General features: G+C 45.1%; 1 long non-coding RNA gene across 2 annotated transcripts; it reads right to left on the bottom strand.

Annotated features, from left to right (window-relative positions):
- Window positions 1–5,238: 5,238 nt before the first annotated feature.
- Window positions 5,239–7,224, bottom strand: LOC123154297 (uncharacterized). Of its 2 annotated transcripts, XR_006476767.1 has the most exons (3): window positions 6,392–7,224; window positions 6,159–6,229; window positions 5,239–5,977 (listed from the first exon to the last, which is right to left on the bottom strand). It is a non-coding gene; the product is annotated as an uncharacterized lncRNA (long non-coding RNA). The 2 variants fall into 2 exon arrangements; XR_006476766.1 differs by having other exon boundaries at window positions 6,159–7,224.
- Between the last annotated feature and the right edge of the window lie 8,037 nt (window positions 7,225–15,261).

Here is a 15,261-nt window from a genome sequence, read left to right as displayed (position 1 = left end):
GAGGCAGAGAGGGAAGTAGGAGCCCGTGGGGAAGAGACGACGGGTGGAACAGGCTAGCGGCTGGAAGTGGCTGCAGCTTAGGACATCTCCAGCCGCGTCCCCAACAGGCCCTCTAGGCCATTTTTTCGACGCCGGCGTCGAAAAAACGGCTCAGTCGCGTTCTCAGGACGTCGAAAATCGCCGGTTCGGACCTTTTTTCTGCCCGGCGGTCACAGGCCGAACCCCGCGCGTTGGGGAGTAGTTGGGGGCTCCGGTGCTAGTGAAAAGCACGCCTGGCCCACACCGACAGGGGAAAAGTCAAGGTTTTCTTCCCCCGACTCGCCTCACACCCCCCGCGCCCTCGGCCACCACTAGCTATATCCCGGCGACGGCCGCCGCCCTACTCCGCTAGATAGCCATTCCCCGCCGGAAAATAGCAGCGCTTCGCCGCAGCAGCCCCTCCCACAGCAGCTGGGCGTTTCTGGCCGCCGTTTCCGGCCGCGGAGGCGCGGTTTAGCGGCGGGTACACACCCATCGAGCGCAAGGTGTTCGGCGTTTTGCCTGACTCGGCAATGGACTCAGCTGACGAGGAAGAGCTCGCCGCGCTGCTGGAGGAGGAAGTCGCGGCCGACGTCCAGGAAGAAGAGCATCTCATGGTGCTCGCCGCCCTCGCCCAGCTGCTGGCGAGCAATGAAAAGCCGCGGCGAGGTGGCTCGGCGCCGGGGCGGGTGAAAGCAAAGAACCGGCATCGTCTCGAAGGCTACTGCATGCTCTACTCCGACTACTTCGCCAATACTCCACTTCATGGCGAGAAAACATTTCGGCGCCGTTATCGGATGAGCCGAAAGCTCTTCCTCAGGATTGTGAATTCCATCCGGGAGTTCGACAACTACTTCAAGTGCAAGATGGATTGCACTGGCGCTCTTGGATTCACCTCCATGCAGAAGTGCACGACAGCGATGAGGATGCTTGCATATGGAGCTCCCAGTGATTCACTCGACGACTATGGGCGCATGGCCGAGTCCACCAGCATAGAGTGTTTCTACAAGTTCTGTCGGGCAGTGGTGGCAGTGTTTGGGCCACAATACTTGAGAATACCCAATGCGGAAGACACTGCTCGGATCCTAGCCCAGAATGCAGCAAGAGGATTTCCTGGGATGCTTGGAAGCATCGACTGCATGCATTGAAAATGGAAGAATTGTCCATTTGGTTGGAAGGGGATGTACAAAGGCGCCAAAGGCGGTTGCAGTGTGGTGCTTGAGGCGGTAGCCACACAGGACCTCTGGATTTGGCACTCCTTCTTTGGTATGCCAGGAACTCACAATGACATCAACGTGCTGCAGTGCTCTCCTGTTTTTGCCAAGCTTGTTGAGGGCCATTTTCCTCCGGTGAACTTCGAGATTAATGGGCACCAATACAACAAGGGGTACTACCTAGCAGATGGCATCTATCCGAGATGGTCGACATTTGTGAAGACGATCTCAAACCCAGCGGCAGGAGGCAAGAACGCCTGGTTTGCGAAAGTTCAGGAGGCTTGCAGGAAGGATGTCGAGCGGGCATTTGGTGTGCTCCAATCTCGATTCGCTGTTGTTCGGTACCCCGCTCAGACCTGGTCCAAAGATCAAATGTGGGAGATTATGACTTGCTGTGTCATCTTGCACAACATGATCATCGAGAGCGAGCAAGAAGACCCAGTGTTTGACACTGAACCATACTACAGGCAGGATCCTCTAGCCGAAGTTGATCACCATCTACCGGCAACTTGGACTGCCTATCTCAGTATGCGTCAGGAGATCCGAGACCCACAGGTGCATCATCAACTGCAGAAAGATCTGATTGAGCACCTATGGAGGCTCAAGGGGGACGCCGTGTGATGAAATACGAGTTTTTATTTGTTGAACTATATAATTTGTATTGAACGATTTGTTGTTGTACTATTTTGTTGAAGTATTTGATTTTTCTGTGATGAAATATGTGATAAGAAATAATTGTGTTGATAATTGAACGCCGAGACACGCCGAATATGGGCCTATTCTCGCCCATATGGGCCCTTTATTCGCCGAAATTGGGCTGCAAAGTGGGCCAATTTCGGCGCCTGGGGGCGAGCTGGAGGCGACGACTGGACGCAAAACCGCCCCCAACGCCGATTGTATCGCCGGCTCGCCTCTAGGGGGCGATTTTTATACGTCCTGGGGGGGCCAAGGGCTAGAGATGCCCTTATGATTTGGGTTCAAGGCTTCGAGCAGATAGCATCAGACGTGCGTGCTCGTGTGGGGGCTTTTTGGATTTTTCTTGTTCTCTGTTTTTTTTATCGCATATTGTCGACGAAACAACAATCTTAACCGTCAATCTTTATGTTTAATATAAAATCAACGGATATAAAATGGTGACATATGAAGAACTATGAAATCTTCCGTCCTTTAATCTACATCTATATCTATATCTATATCTACTAGCACATATGCCCGTGCGTTGCAACGTGAAAGATATTTTGTTTACGACAAGCAATGGAAAAGATAATCGATTGTGTCCAAAAGAACGGTCTCCACAATGGTAGGTAACAGAGCAAGGAGTTGCGATCTTCTCACTGGACATGTTTGGCCCATGAAATCTTGATAGTGGTGGCGTTGGTAGGCGTGGTAACGAGCACCCAACTCATGCTTTTTTCTTTCGCGTCCGCCTCCATCTTGGGGTTGTACATGCCTCCTCATTTGGTGGATGTGTGACGACCATCGCGACACGGTTGCTTCGACCACTCTCCTACGCAACACATAAATCCTCTTTCACAAGCATAATCAGGCATAAATGTGCCTTAATTACGATGGTTTATTCTCTTTGATTATTATAATGCTCACATTAAAAAAATTTGAAAGCCCGGACAGTTTTAAAAAATGTGAACATTTATTTTTCGAAAATTCCATAAAATTTTGTAAAAACACAAACAACATTAGAATCTGGAATAGTTATTGAAATTAAAAAACAATATGTTGAAACCATCATCCTTTTATAAAAACACAACATTATTGATTTTTTCCAAAGGAGAAAATTCAGAATTTTTTTTAAAATGTTTTCTTAGACACAAACATTATTTTGTTTTTGAGAACTTTTCACTAAAAAAGGAATATTTTTTAATATGGAACATTTTATAAAATATAATTTTTATAAATAAATCTCGAAAATTTCTAAAATATAATCTTTTTTAAATTGCAACATTTTTAAAATTTTGAATAAATTCCGAAACCATGTTTTTAAAATTTCTAATATTTTCGAAAACAGGAATAAAATTTTTTAATGCTGATTTTTTGAATATTTGAACAAAAAATAAATTTTGAATATATTCAGTTTATTTTTATTTCAAGTAAAACAAAAAATGGGAAAAGGAAAACGAAACACAGGCACAAAATTTAGTTGAAACGGGCCAGCCCAATCTTAGACGACCTGTGCGTACCTTCCACTATTTATCGCCGCATGCGGCAAATAAGGTCTCCTCAACGCATGGGCAGGATAAATATTTTTTTAATATGAAACATTTTATAAAATATTATTTTTATAAATAAATCTCGAAAAATTCTAAAATAGAATATTTTTTAAATGGTAAGATTTTTAAAATTTTGAGAAAATTCCGAAACCAGATTTTTAAGTTTCTAATATTTTCGAAAACAGGAATAAAATTTCGTAATGCTGATTTTTTAAATATTTGAAGAAAAAACTAAATTCTGAATATATATAGTATATTTTTATTTCAAGTAAAATAAAAAATGGGAAAATGAAAATGAAACACATGCACAAAAATTTAGTTGAAACGGGCCAGCCCAATCTTGGACGACTTGTGCGTACCTTCAAGTACTAGTAAGCTTGCACGTGCAATGCACGTCTTATACGGTGAGCCAATGAGATTTCCACAAATACAAAATAAATGTTTCACAAAAGTGTTCAATAGAAGCACAATTCTTTGATGTCGCTCAAGTTGCATTTTCAAAGGTGAGACACAATTGTGGCTATGTTGTTGCATACAGACCACAATATATATTACTTCATCCATTAGGTCTTCTCATTGGTTGTTAATAAGGAAGATGATTTTTTTATGACTGAAAAAGCCTCACATAAACATATCAATGGCAGTGAGCCAATATTCTAAAGCAAAATCTCAACACCAAAAATTCTTACTAAGGCACAAAATATTTGTTACAACTGCTAGTTCCAATAAAAAAATAACTACCTTTAAAATGTATTGGAATCGACTAAAGCTTCTTCATTAATGAAATAAATGATAATGGAAATATCATTAATCCAGGTCATCTTGAACCGAATATTGCCTAGCCCACGGTTTGTCGGTGTATACAAAGATATGCTTGAGTAATGATCCAAGAGCAAGAGCATTGGGGACAGCAGAGCCACCCATCAATAGCTGTGTTCGCTTAAATTTCCTTGTCAATGGATCATCAGACTATGTTCTACTTAACTTTCCTGGCTCAAGCTCGGTGCAGAACTTTGCATGGAACTCCTTATTACTTAAGAATTGAATATCACATGGAAATTTAAGCTTAACCAGTCGCGTCAAGAAATGTCTCGGCTCACTCAGTTTTTTACCACTTGGTTCTGCCCTGGTTGGAGCTATATTAGTTTTAATGGGATATATACCTGTATTGTCCACCAAACCAACCAAACAAAATTATGCCTTCTAAAAGCTGATGGGGATCTCCCGTTCAACTTCATCCAAGCAATCCCCCGCAAAAAAACTTCATCCAAGCAATCAAATGGTACATAAAGATATGGTAGTCGTCCAGTGAACTTGCATTAAAAGTGAGGGTTCGCCCAGAAATCCTCTGTTTGTTTTCTAAAAGGGCAAGTGCCATTGTTTTTCCTGTGAAGACCTTGTATCATCAGATGGCATATGAAATACTGAATTGTAAGGTTATATTTTTTTTAAAGGTTCCAGGCTTCCAGCAATGTACATAATAGGAAAACGAACTCGTGGGTACCAAGTCTTTTGGATGCAGTGACATAGCCTGAATAGATTTTTTATCGTGCGTAACAGTAGACATAGTCATTGGAGAAACAAACAGCTATAATGGAAACAGAATCGCATAGATGATGGAAACCATTTTGTGAACATTGCCAAGTTAGATAGTTAATATCCCAGAAGTTGATGGTTGTAGCATGTGTGCTTGACAATTTGTGGATCGTGAGGAAGGAAAAACAATATAATTAATAGTAGGTATTGAAATGCACAAGAAAATACCAACTCAAGCAAGGTCATATCATGATTTCCCTACATACTCTCTTGGCGCATATATATGGAACTCTTAATCCCAACTTACAAAGAAACTGCAGGTTCTTATCTAATCAAAATCCATCATACTACCAGAACAGAAAAATGAGGAAAAAAAATCTTGGAGAACCTCACATGGACCATCCAACACGTCCAAATTTCACGGAAAATAGGCAGATCATCAACAAGTTCTCACAACATTGCTCATCAAGCTCTAAACTCTGAATTTGAGTGTGTCCTCTGCTGTAATTGTTCAGCTCATAGAGATAGCCCTTGTAGGATCATAAATAGGGCCAGGGATGCAAATGTTGCAGGCTATGTAATTCACTCTGTAATTTATAGCCCTTGTGTCGTCATACATTTTCCTTTCCCCTTTTCTCTTAATTGACTGGACCATTATAAAAAGAGGGGCTAGTCAATTAACCTAAAAAATGACATATGTTGGGTAAAAGTTACTACCCTTGAAGAAACCAATAGTAACAACATTCGACCCAAACATTTAGTTGCTTCACTTTTAACTTGTCTCGCGATGACAGGTGGGCTGGTCGTGTATGTAATGGGTCTTCGTATAATTGCAGTTTGTCATTTAATTTGGTCTGACTGAGGCATGGATAAAAAGAACAACTGAATAATTATACACGTCATGTTGTATTATGATATGCTTATGAGCTAACACCTGTACCTCTCACATACATCCAACTATGGGTCATCATCAGGTTCATGTTCCTGCAAAGGATAGGAAATCGATGAGAAATTTAATCCAAACAAGGAGAAGATCAACAAAAGCTACAGAAAATAAAAAACAGCTAGGTGCCTTGTCAAGATCCTTAATCAAAAGCAAACTATATTAGTTCAATAAACGGCAATATGAAAAGCATACTGATTAGGAAGCATTAATTAAGCTCACATATGATTTCTCCTTCGGTCCTTCCTGACTCCTTTATCCTTTCATACTCTCCTCCTCTTTGGCACATGTATCTTGCAAAAAGATTCATCATGCAAATTTATGTACAAGACATTAATTCAGTACAAGCAGATTAGTTTTTGGAATCCACACCATACACAAATTAAAATCTATTTCTGCTATATAACTTACAATCTACGTCTGACAAATTATCAACAAACTAAAAGGACTTTAACCTGCAGCATCCCATGTGCATCCACGCTGCAGCGCCTTCCTCTAAGCCTCTGCTGCTGCATGAGATGAAAAAGAGTTACTTAGAGGGTCGTACACACACCAGAAATCCTGAAAGCAAAAACATCTTTCCATCCAGCAATCCTTTCAAGGGAACAGGAGGAGCACAACATCGGATGCAGTCGACTCATACATACAATTTCTGAATTAATGTGAAGTTGTGAACACACAACAGAATGTTACTGAAATGTTCAATTTCATAGAAACATGTTAACCAAAAGGGAGGCGTCCGATCAGGGTGCCAACCCAAAAGTTGGGAAAGGCGTCGGCGACCTCCGGCCGGGAACGGCCGGGTTGTGGCTCGGCGATGCGGTGGCGCTGTCCTCGTGCAGTAGTGTGGCGGCGAGGTTGCCGCTCGGTGATGCGGCTGCAGGGCGCTCGCGCGGCACTGCCCTCTGCGTGCCACGCTCGCGGCCGAGCTCCGCCTCCGGCGCAGCCCGGCCTCTCTTCTCCCGCCCTCAGCCGCACCACCTGCTCGTCCGCCGTGGCCTTACAGCCGCCGCTGCTATGTGCTGCACATGCGCTGCTGTCCGGCTGTCCGCCAATGCGCCGCTTCTCCCCGCCGTCGTCGCGTCGCGGGCGCCTCCCTTAACACCTCTTGATGGCGAAGACGAAATCTGGCGAGGAGGGAGAGAAGGCTGACGCCACAAGCCGGAGGTGCAGCGCTCCGTTGAGGGTGAGAGGATTCGATTGGATCTACTTCCTTTTTTCATGCGTGATTGTTGGGGCCGCGGCTGTGGATCGTACCGATACGGCAGAGTTTTCGTCCGCTCTCTCAAATCGCTAAACGCACTTTTGGCTGATGATTAGTGTATATGGACGGCTAGATATAATCAAATGATTCGGATCGTGAGGCTATAATTGATTGAGAGTGTTATGTGTAAATTAGGCTGGGTACATTTAGGGATGAATATGTTTGCTTGTTTAATAGTAGTAGAGATGACAGGCGGGACCCACTGGACATAGAGAGGAAAAATGGCATGTCCATATGGTCTTTTTTGTCAAAATATATTTTTTGAGGGGATTTTCGAAAAAAAACATTCTGCCTGGTTCACGGGCTGACAACGGACCTCACGCACTTGGTCAGCACAGATTATGTATACAAAACGGGATATGCACTGTATTTGTACATCCAAGCCATGTTTTTACACCACTTCAATGTACACTGCAACTTCTAGCACCAAAGTGACCATTTACGCCAAGTTCTAGCACCATCGGTGTAATTGACTCATAAATTTTATAGGTATACATATGCACATTTATTACTTCCTTGATTTTTATTTATTTTAGAATTTGAATAAATTACCTGTTTTAATTTTGTTGATGTTTTTGTCATTTCGTCCTTTAGTAAGTGTGCTAGCTTGTCTCAGAGAAATAAGAAAACATTTTAAATGTCAAGAACATTGTTTTCGAAAATGTATGAACATTTTTCAGTGAGCCATGCATTTTTTGGGGGAAAATGTGGATATTTTTTTGAGACTCATGACTATTTGTTTTAAAACATACAAGCATTTTTAATAGGTCTTTAATGCAAAAATAGTTGTATGCATGTCATAATTTATTTTATGATTGGACAAAAACACTTCTCATACTTGGTCTTGCTAGTAAATTGTGCAAAGCACCACGTCATTTAAATATATATATATATATATATATATATATATATATATATATATATATATATATAAAGCATGGAAAATACATTTGAATATGTATTATCTTTTCTAGAATTGTATCGGACAAGATCCAACTTGGTTCTTACCTCTATAGAATCCAGATTGTTCTAGTCTCTTTTTATTAGAGTATCAGATAAGCATATGAATAGATGCTTCTAGAACACATGAGATGGTTGAGTTGGGGGTTCAGTGAGAAGGCCACGTGGCAGAATCCTATGAGTTGAAAACTATATCCAACGGATGATAATGCTCGGATTTGCCTTCTCTTGACCATTGGATGGGCATATCCAATGACCAATATTTGAAGCTATTGGCACACTATATAGTGGTATAGATTTGTCGCCGCGTGCGGCAAATAAGGTCTTTTTAACGCATGAGCAGAATAATTACTGGGTTGGCTTTGTTGGGCTGGAGTGCGCCCGGCCCAATTGTGTAATTCTGGAGAAACTGTTTGTCTTTTCTAGTAGATGCACAAAAATTTAGTACCACCTCCGATACACAAAAATTATTTTCGATGATGAACGGATGAAAATATTGAAGAAACGTACCTTACTTTATTAGTAGGTAGGTACAGATATCTATATCTATATCTATATCTATATCTATACCTACTATTAAAGGGAATAGGTATTCTTGGTTTGATTTAGTCCTTTTCGTTAGGTTTACACGCTAAGCGATTTGGGCCAGATACTTGTACGTTGATGGGCCTTTTATGGGCTTTTATAGAAACCGCGAAAAATAATTAGGTCAAAATAAATCAACATTGTGGAAATTAAACACATTTCCTCTTGTCTAGCTCTTTGATGTAACAACCAACGACCTATGCGCCTTTCACATTTACTAATCCCAACTCGCTCTAAATATGCGAGTGTCAGTCATCATATTTAGGACGAGCTAATTAAGCGAATGAGCTAATAAAGTAAGGATTGTGGGCTTGAATAGAATATTTAAATGGATGTGGCTAATTAAAGAAAGGACTATGGGTAAACCGGTGGAATAACTAAAAGAAAGATTGTGATCTTAATAAATTTTACATGAAAGATTTGAGGTAAAAAAGGTAGGGTAATTAAAAGAAAGATCTGTAAGCTTCAATGTGTGGGGCTACTAAATTAGAAAAGGAAGGATCTGATTCCCGACTAAAACGGTTGAGGACGTCATGGTAATTAATGAAAGGATTATACTTAAATGCCATTAAAAAACGACTATACTTAAATGAAATCAGTGGGAAATTATGTCCGACAAAGAAAATATGAACACCGCTAAATTGTGATGTATTTTTTATATTCATTTTGTAGAAAGATATTGCATTGCAGCATGACCTTTATAGTGAATCCGATATTCTGGGACATTACGCTTACACAAAATATCAATTTTTCCCTTTGCAACGCACGTACATATGTGCTAGTATTAGGTAAAGAATCATTCACATGCTAAGGTCGAGTCACTCCCGCGAGCGACCGAGGGGATAGCCCTATCCGCCGCCACTCGTTCCCCCCTCCCTCACCTCCCTCCCCTCGCCGCCGCCTATTCGCGCCGTGGGCAAAGCCCGGTGGGTGCTGGCGGCGGCAGGCCCCTCTATCTTCACGCTCGTGGGAGCCTAGTGTGGGCAGGCGCTCCAGGGCGGCGGCGTGGTGCGTATCCGGGGCACGGCTGTGGGCGGCGGCGGTGTTGCGGAGCGGCAGGCTAGGCGCTGGTGGTGTAGGGCGGATGCGTGGCCGGGGTGGCGGCTTCGGCAGGATTTGCCCCACTGGCGGCGCGGGCTGCGGTGACTCTGCTCGAGGCGGGCCTGGCGGCCGGCGGTCGGCTTAGGCGGCGGTCGACCCTCTCTCCTCTGCTCTTCGGCTGGTGGGTGTGGCGCACGATGGCGAGCAACTGGTGGATGTTGGTGGCTCGGCGGGTGTGCCGTTGGCCGGCCGGTGGTGGTGGTGGCTGGTGAATGCACGGGGGCCTCCTGACCGTGCCGATGTCTCGGTGGTCCATGTCCCCGGTGGAGCGGTGCTGTGGCTGCGACGAGGACGAGGCCGACGGCTGTCGGTGACCCTTCCCTTCCTGGATCTGGCCGGCTGGGCCGCCTTCCCGCCAAAGGGTCCATTTTAGGGTGGAAGGATGTGCCTTCTACATCTCACCGGACGGTGGCGTCCATTAGCCGTCGTGGTGGTTGCCGGGGGGGGGGGGCGTCTTGGATACCGGGGCGACGACCTAAGTGGTGGTAGCCGCGTTGCTTGTGGGCAGTGTGTGCGGCTCAGGTGTGGGTTGGTCGGTATGGTCGTTCAGGCAGGCGTGGCAGCTAGTGCTTCAGCGAGCGGAGGTGTTTCAAATGTAGAGCGTGCATGCCAGGGGAGCTCCCCTGCTCGACTTTGGTTGGACCGACGACGGCGGCTTCCGTGGGCGTCATCTCCTTCTTGAAGGCATCGTCATGGGTACTCTCCCCCATCGGATTATCCAGGTGAAACCATGATCCTTTGGATCTGGCGGCAACGGCGCACTAGTGTCGTTCCCCTTCTTGAAGGCGCCGTCTTGGAGGCCTACGTTCGCTGGGCTCAGCTTCGTGGTTGTTCCTTTACCTGTTGTACCCAGCCTTGGGTGGGTTGTGTGGTGCTGTGGTGCGGTGTTGAGTTGTTTGCGATGATTGTAATCAGTGATGGTTGCTTTATATATAAAGCGGGAGGGGGGTCATTGCGTTGGGGTCTGTTAGGTTTATACAGACGCATCCCCTGACATTGAAAATACTATCATGATTGCACTGACTGTACTACTTGAAAGGGCATTTCCCTACTTTATGTTTTGGATGATGATGACAACCCTTTGTGGTCTAAACGTATGCTTTATGTTTCAGGTTCTCGATGCTTAGGCTTACATCGGATTGCTATTACCTCTCGAAGGAAAAGATCAAAGACGTGTCCTCTACGGTTTTATTTTCTTTGGTCGCAGAGTACCCGTACTATCAAGAGGGAATCCTCATTAGGAAGCTCTGGGGGAATCAGTTCACGTACACTTTTCTCACCCTCTCTTTGCCTTCCTCAGGTGTGTGTGAGAGAGAGAGTTTTCCTTGCCTCTTCCCCTCTTTTCTTTTCTGCTCACTGTTTTTGCCCAGCGGTTGTACTGCTGGGTCTTGTCGCTCACCAGCTGTGCTCGAGCGGTTGTACCGCTGCCTCCGGGCGGTGGTACCGCCACCATGCTCTGCAACAGCTGGGGCGGTGGTTCCGTCCATGCACCGCTCCAGTACCGCTCTCGCTTCTGGTTTGATGCGGTTCTTGGGTGGTAGTGGCCCGGTTGGTCCGGTCGTTCCATGATGACCAGTACCACCGGTGGTCCGAGCGGTTCTTCCGCTCAGGACTTAGCCACCCAAGAGCTCAAGGCCATATGGTTGTTCCGGCCAGGCACCGCCCAAGTACCGGTCAAGCTCCTGTTTTGATGCGGTGCTTGTGCGGTGGCCAGGCGGTTAGTCCGGTTATTTTTCTTAGCCGGTACTACCGCCCCCCTGGTCCGGTTGTACTGCTTGGTAGGGTTCTGCAGATACACCGTGAGTCCCAGTTGTACCGGGACGAGGACTGGTTGTACCGCTGCAGTGCTAAAATCACAGTAACGGTTGGATATTGAGGGGGACTATATAAGGGAGCTTCTCCCACCTACCTCTCCTACCTTTGACCTCTCTCACTCCACCATTGATGCCCTTCAAGCTCTCTTGCCCGATCTCTCTCTCTAGCCACTCAAACTTGTTGATTTGCTAGGGATTGAAGGAGGAGACCTAGATCTACACTTCCACCAAAGGATATTTGGTTCCCCCATACTTTCTTGTGTGGATTTTGTTACTCTTGGGTGTTTGAGCACCCTAGACGGTTGAGGTCACCTCGGAGCTATATTCCATTGTGGTGAAGCTTCGTGGTTTTGTTGGGAGCCTCCAATTAAGTTGTGGAGAGAGCCCCAACCTTGTTTGTAAAGGTTCGGTAGCCGCCTTCGAGGGCACCAATAGTGGAATCACGGCATCTCGCATTGTGTGAGGGCGTGAGGAGAATACGGTGGCCCTAGTGGCTTCTTGGAGAGCATTGTGCCTCCACACCGCTCCAACAGAGACGTACTTCCTCTCAAAGGGAAGGAACTTCGGCAACACATCCTCGTCTCCACCGTCTCCACTCTTGGTTATCTCGTGCCTTTATTTAAGCAAGCTTACTTGTTTCATATCTCTTGCTTGCTTGTGTACCTTTCCTCGTTGCATCATATAGGTTGCTCACCTAGTTGCATTTCTAAACAACCTATTTTGATGCAAAGTTTAACTTGTTAAAGAAAAGATAAAAATTGTTAGTTGCCTATTCACCCCCCCTCTAGTCAACCATATCGATCCTTTCAATTGGTATCAGAGCCTCGTCTCTTTATTAAGGAATTTACCGTACAAAGAGTATGGTTAATACCGTAGACGGTGTGGAGGAACACTCCGGTGTGAATCCGATCTCGTCTACGGGAGATGGGGGAACTTCGGTCTCTCGTGAGGAGTTCAATGTGGCCTTGGAGACATTGAAAACCTCCATGACGACCGAAGTCGAAAGCATGTTTACTAAATTTCTTGAGGGGCTTAAACTATCCACCGCACCGTTGAAAGTGGGTGATCCCGCCAACAAGGTGACGGATGCTATCCCCGACAAGGGGGAAGCTAGTAGTGAAAAGGCTCCTTCTTCTAGTGGCAAGAATGGCACCGGCATCTTTGCCCATGTGGAACCACCACTTGTTTATGGTGGACCGGTTCCTTCCACTCATTTGAATCATGCCGGTCCTCCCCCTAAGATTGTGAAAAATGAGGATTTTGATTCTTGGGTTTACCGCTTTAAACATCATTTAAATCATGTGAACACTAACCTTTGGAGAATCATTGAAGAAGGTTTCTATCCACATGATCCAAGCAACTTCACTCCTTGAGAAGCCGCGGACAATCAATTCAATGAGAATGCTCTCTTCATCATTCAAGATGCTATTCCACCCGAAGACCTACCTCATCTTCGTCCTTTCGCCTTGGCCAAAGATGCATGGCATTGTGTCGTGTCTCTCTACCGGGGAAGCGCAAGCATTCAACGCTCCAACTATGAAGTGGTACAAGATGAGGCCGATGAGTTTGCAATGAAGGAAGATGAAGAACCTCGTGAGCTCTATCGGAGAGTAACCAAACTCGCGGTCTCACTACGAGATCACGGGAGAAAGGACATGGATGACAATTGGATCAAGCGCAAATTCCTCAAGGCAATGATGACCTATCACAAGGCCATGTCCTCCGTCATTCGTCAAAGACCGGACTTCCACACTTTGACCTCAAGCGAAGTGTTGGATGAGTTTGTGGCCATGAACATTTTGGACAAGACCGCCGACAATGCGGTGCTCCGTTCTCAACGGGCAAAGAAGCCTAACCTTGCATTGAAGGCCAAGCTCATAGTGGAAGACGAAGAAGAGGAAGAAGAGGAGAGCAACACCGAAGATACGAAGTATGCATATCATGAACACATGGCACTTGCTTCAAGGCAATTTTGGAGCAAGAAAAACTCAAGGCCAAACTTTAGCAAAAATAACTTGAGTGGTACAAGGGGCAAGCAACGTGTAAGGACTTGCTACAATTGCGGAAAGGTGAGTCATTTCATTGCGGAATGCCCGTATGAGAAGAGGGAAGACAATGGTGGCAAACTCATCCGAAAGGACAAGGCCAAGTCGTTCCCCAACAAGAACAACTTCACCAAGAAGACTCATCCCAAGGCCTTGGTTGTGTAAGAAGAGTACAATGAGGACGATGACGATGATGAAGATGAGGAGTCGGTTGCCATGGCCTCCGTTGCCATTGCAACAACGTCACGGGTGTCTCTCTTCGACTCACCCAACGAGAGCATCACCGCCAAGTGCCTCATGGCTAAAGCCACCAACAAGGTAACCTCCAACATCAAAACTACCATCATTAATCATCCTTCCCCAACGGATAGCATTAATGAATTTGAGGGAGCTAATGTGGAGGCTAACGAGTTTGAGGCCTTTATGGGCAAACTCAAGGGAAAATCCAAGAAGCACTTTATTGCTCTCTTGGAACAACTTGGTGAGGCCAATGACATGATCGAGGCTCACGAAGACACCATCTCTAAGATGGAAGGACATAGTCATGACTATGCCGATGAGATTTCAGATCTTTCCAATGCTGTTGAGGAAGAGCATGGTCTTCGTTTGGCTCTTGAGGAGTCACACAACGTAGATGATGCTAAGTTAGAGAAAGATTATGATCATGCCCTCGTTGTTTCTCGTGTGCTAAATTCCGAGAAGGCCAAACTCGGGGTTGATCTTGCTAGACTCAAAGAGGAGTTTGATATACTTGACAAGGCCCACAAGGCCTTGAAGGGTATTCACGCTAGTCTCAAGGAGTCTCATGATCAACTCCAAGTGAAGCTAACTAAGGAGAAAGCAACTTTTCCTCATATGGTTTTAATTGATAATGCAAATGCTACTAATCCGTGTTGTGAGCATACACATCTTGTTGAGGAAAATGCTAAGTTGAAGGAGCAACTTGAGAGAGGTCTTGCAACTTGCATACAAGGCAAGAAGAACCTCAACGATCTCTTGACCAACCAAAAGGGAGGTGTGGCCAAGGAAGGGGTTGGGTACGTCCCCGACTCCAAGAACAAGAAGAAGAATGACAAGACCAAACGACCTCCTCCTCTCATGCAAACCTTTGTGAGGGAGGGAGAGAGTGCCCCCGAGGAGAAGAAGAAGAATAATGTCAAGAAGGGCAATGTCACCCCTCCCAACAAAGCCGGCGATTTTAATCCTTCTTATGTGTTATGCCGTGCTAGTGATGGGCATGTTTATGCCAAATTTGTTGGTTCTCTTCATGAATACATTGAATGGTCTATTTGGGTTCATAAGACCCTTGTTACTAACATCAAAGGACCCATTACAAAATGGGTACCTAAAACCAAGCATTGATCTCTTGTAGGTGTTTGCTTCCGGTGGTGGATCATGGTTGCTTGATAGCGGAGATACAAATCATATGACCGGAAGCAAGGACTTGGTGGTGGACGTGCACAAGGTTCCGTCTATGCCCACCAATGTCGAGTGGGGTGACGCCTCATCTTCTAAGGTATTGGGACTTGGCAAGGTGGTCATCTCTCATGATATCA

Source organism: Triticum aestivum, chromosome 7A, assembly GCF_018294505.1.
Source record: "Triticum aestivum cultivar Chinese Spring chromosome 7A, IWGSC CS RefSeq v2.1, whole genome shotgun sequence".
Classification (NCBI taxonomy): Eukaryota; Viridiplantae; Streptophyta; class Magnoliopsida; order Poales; family Poaceae; genus Triticum; species Triticum aestivum.
The sequence above is the reverse complement of the archived record's forward strand: the minus strand, read 5'-3'. Positions and strand labels throughout refer to the sequence as shown.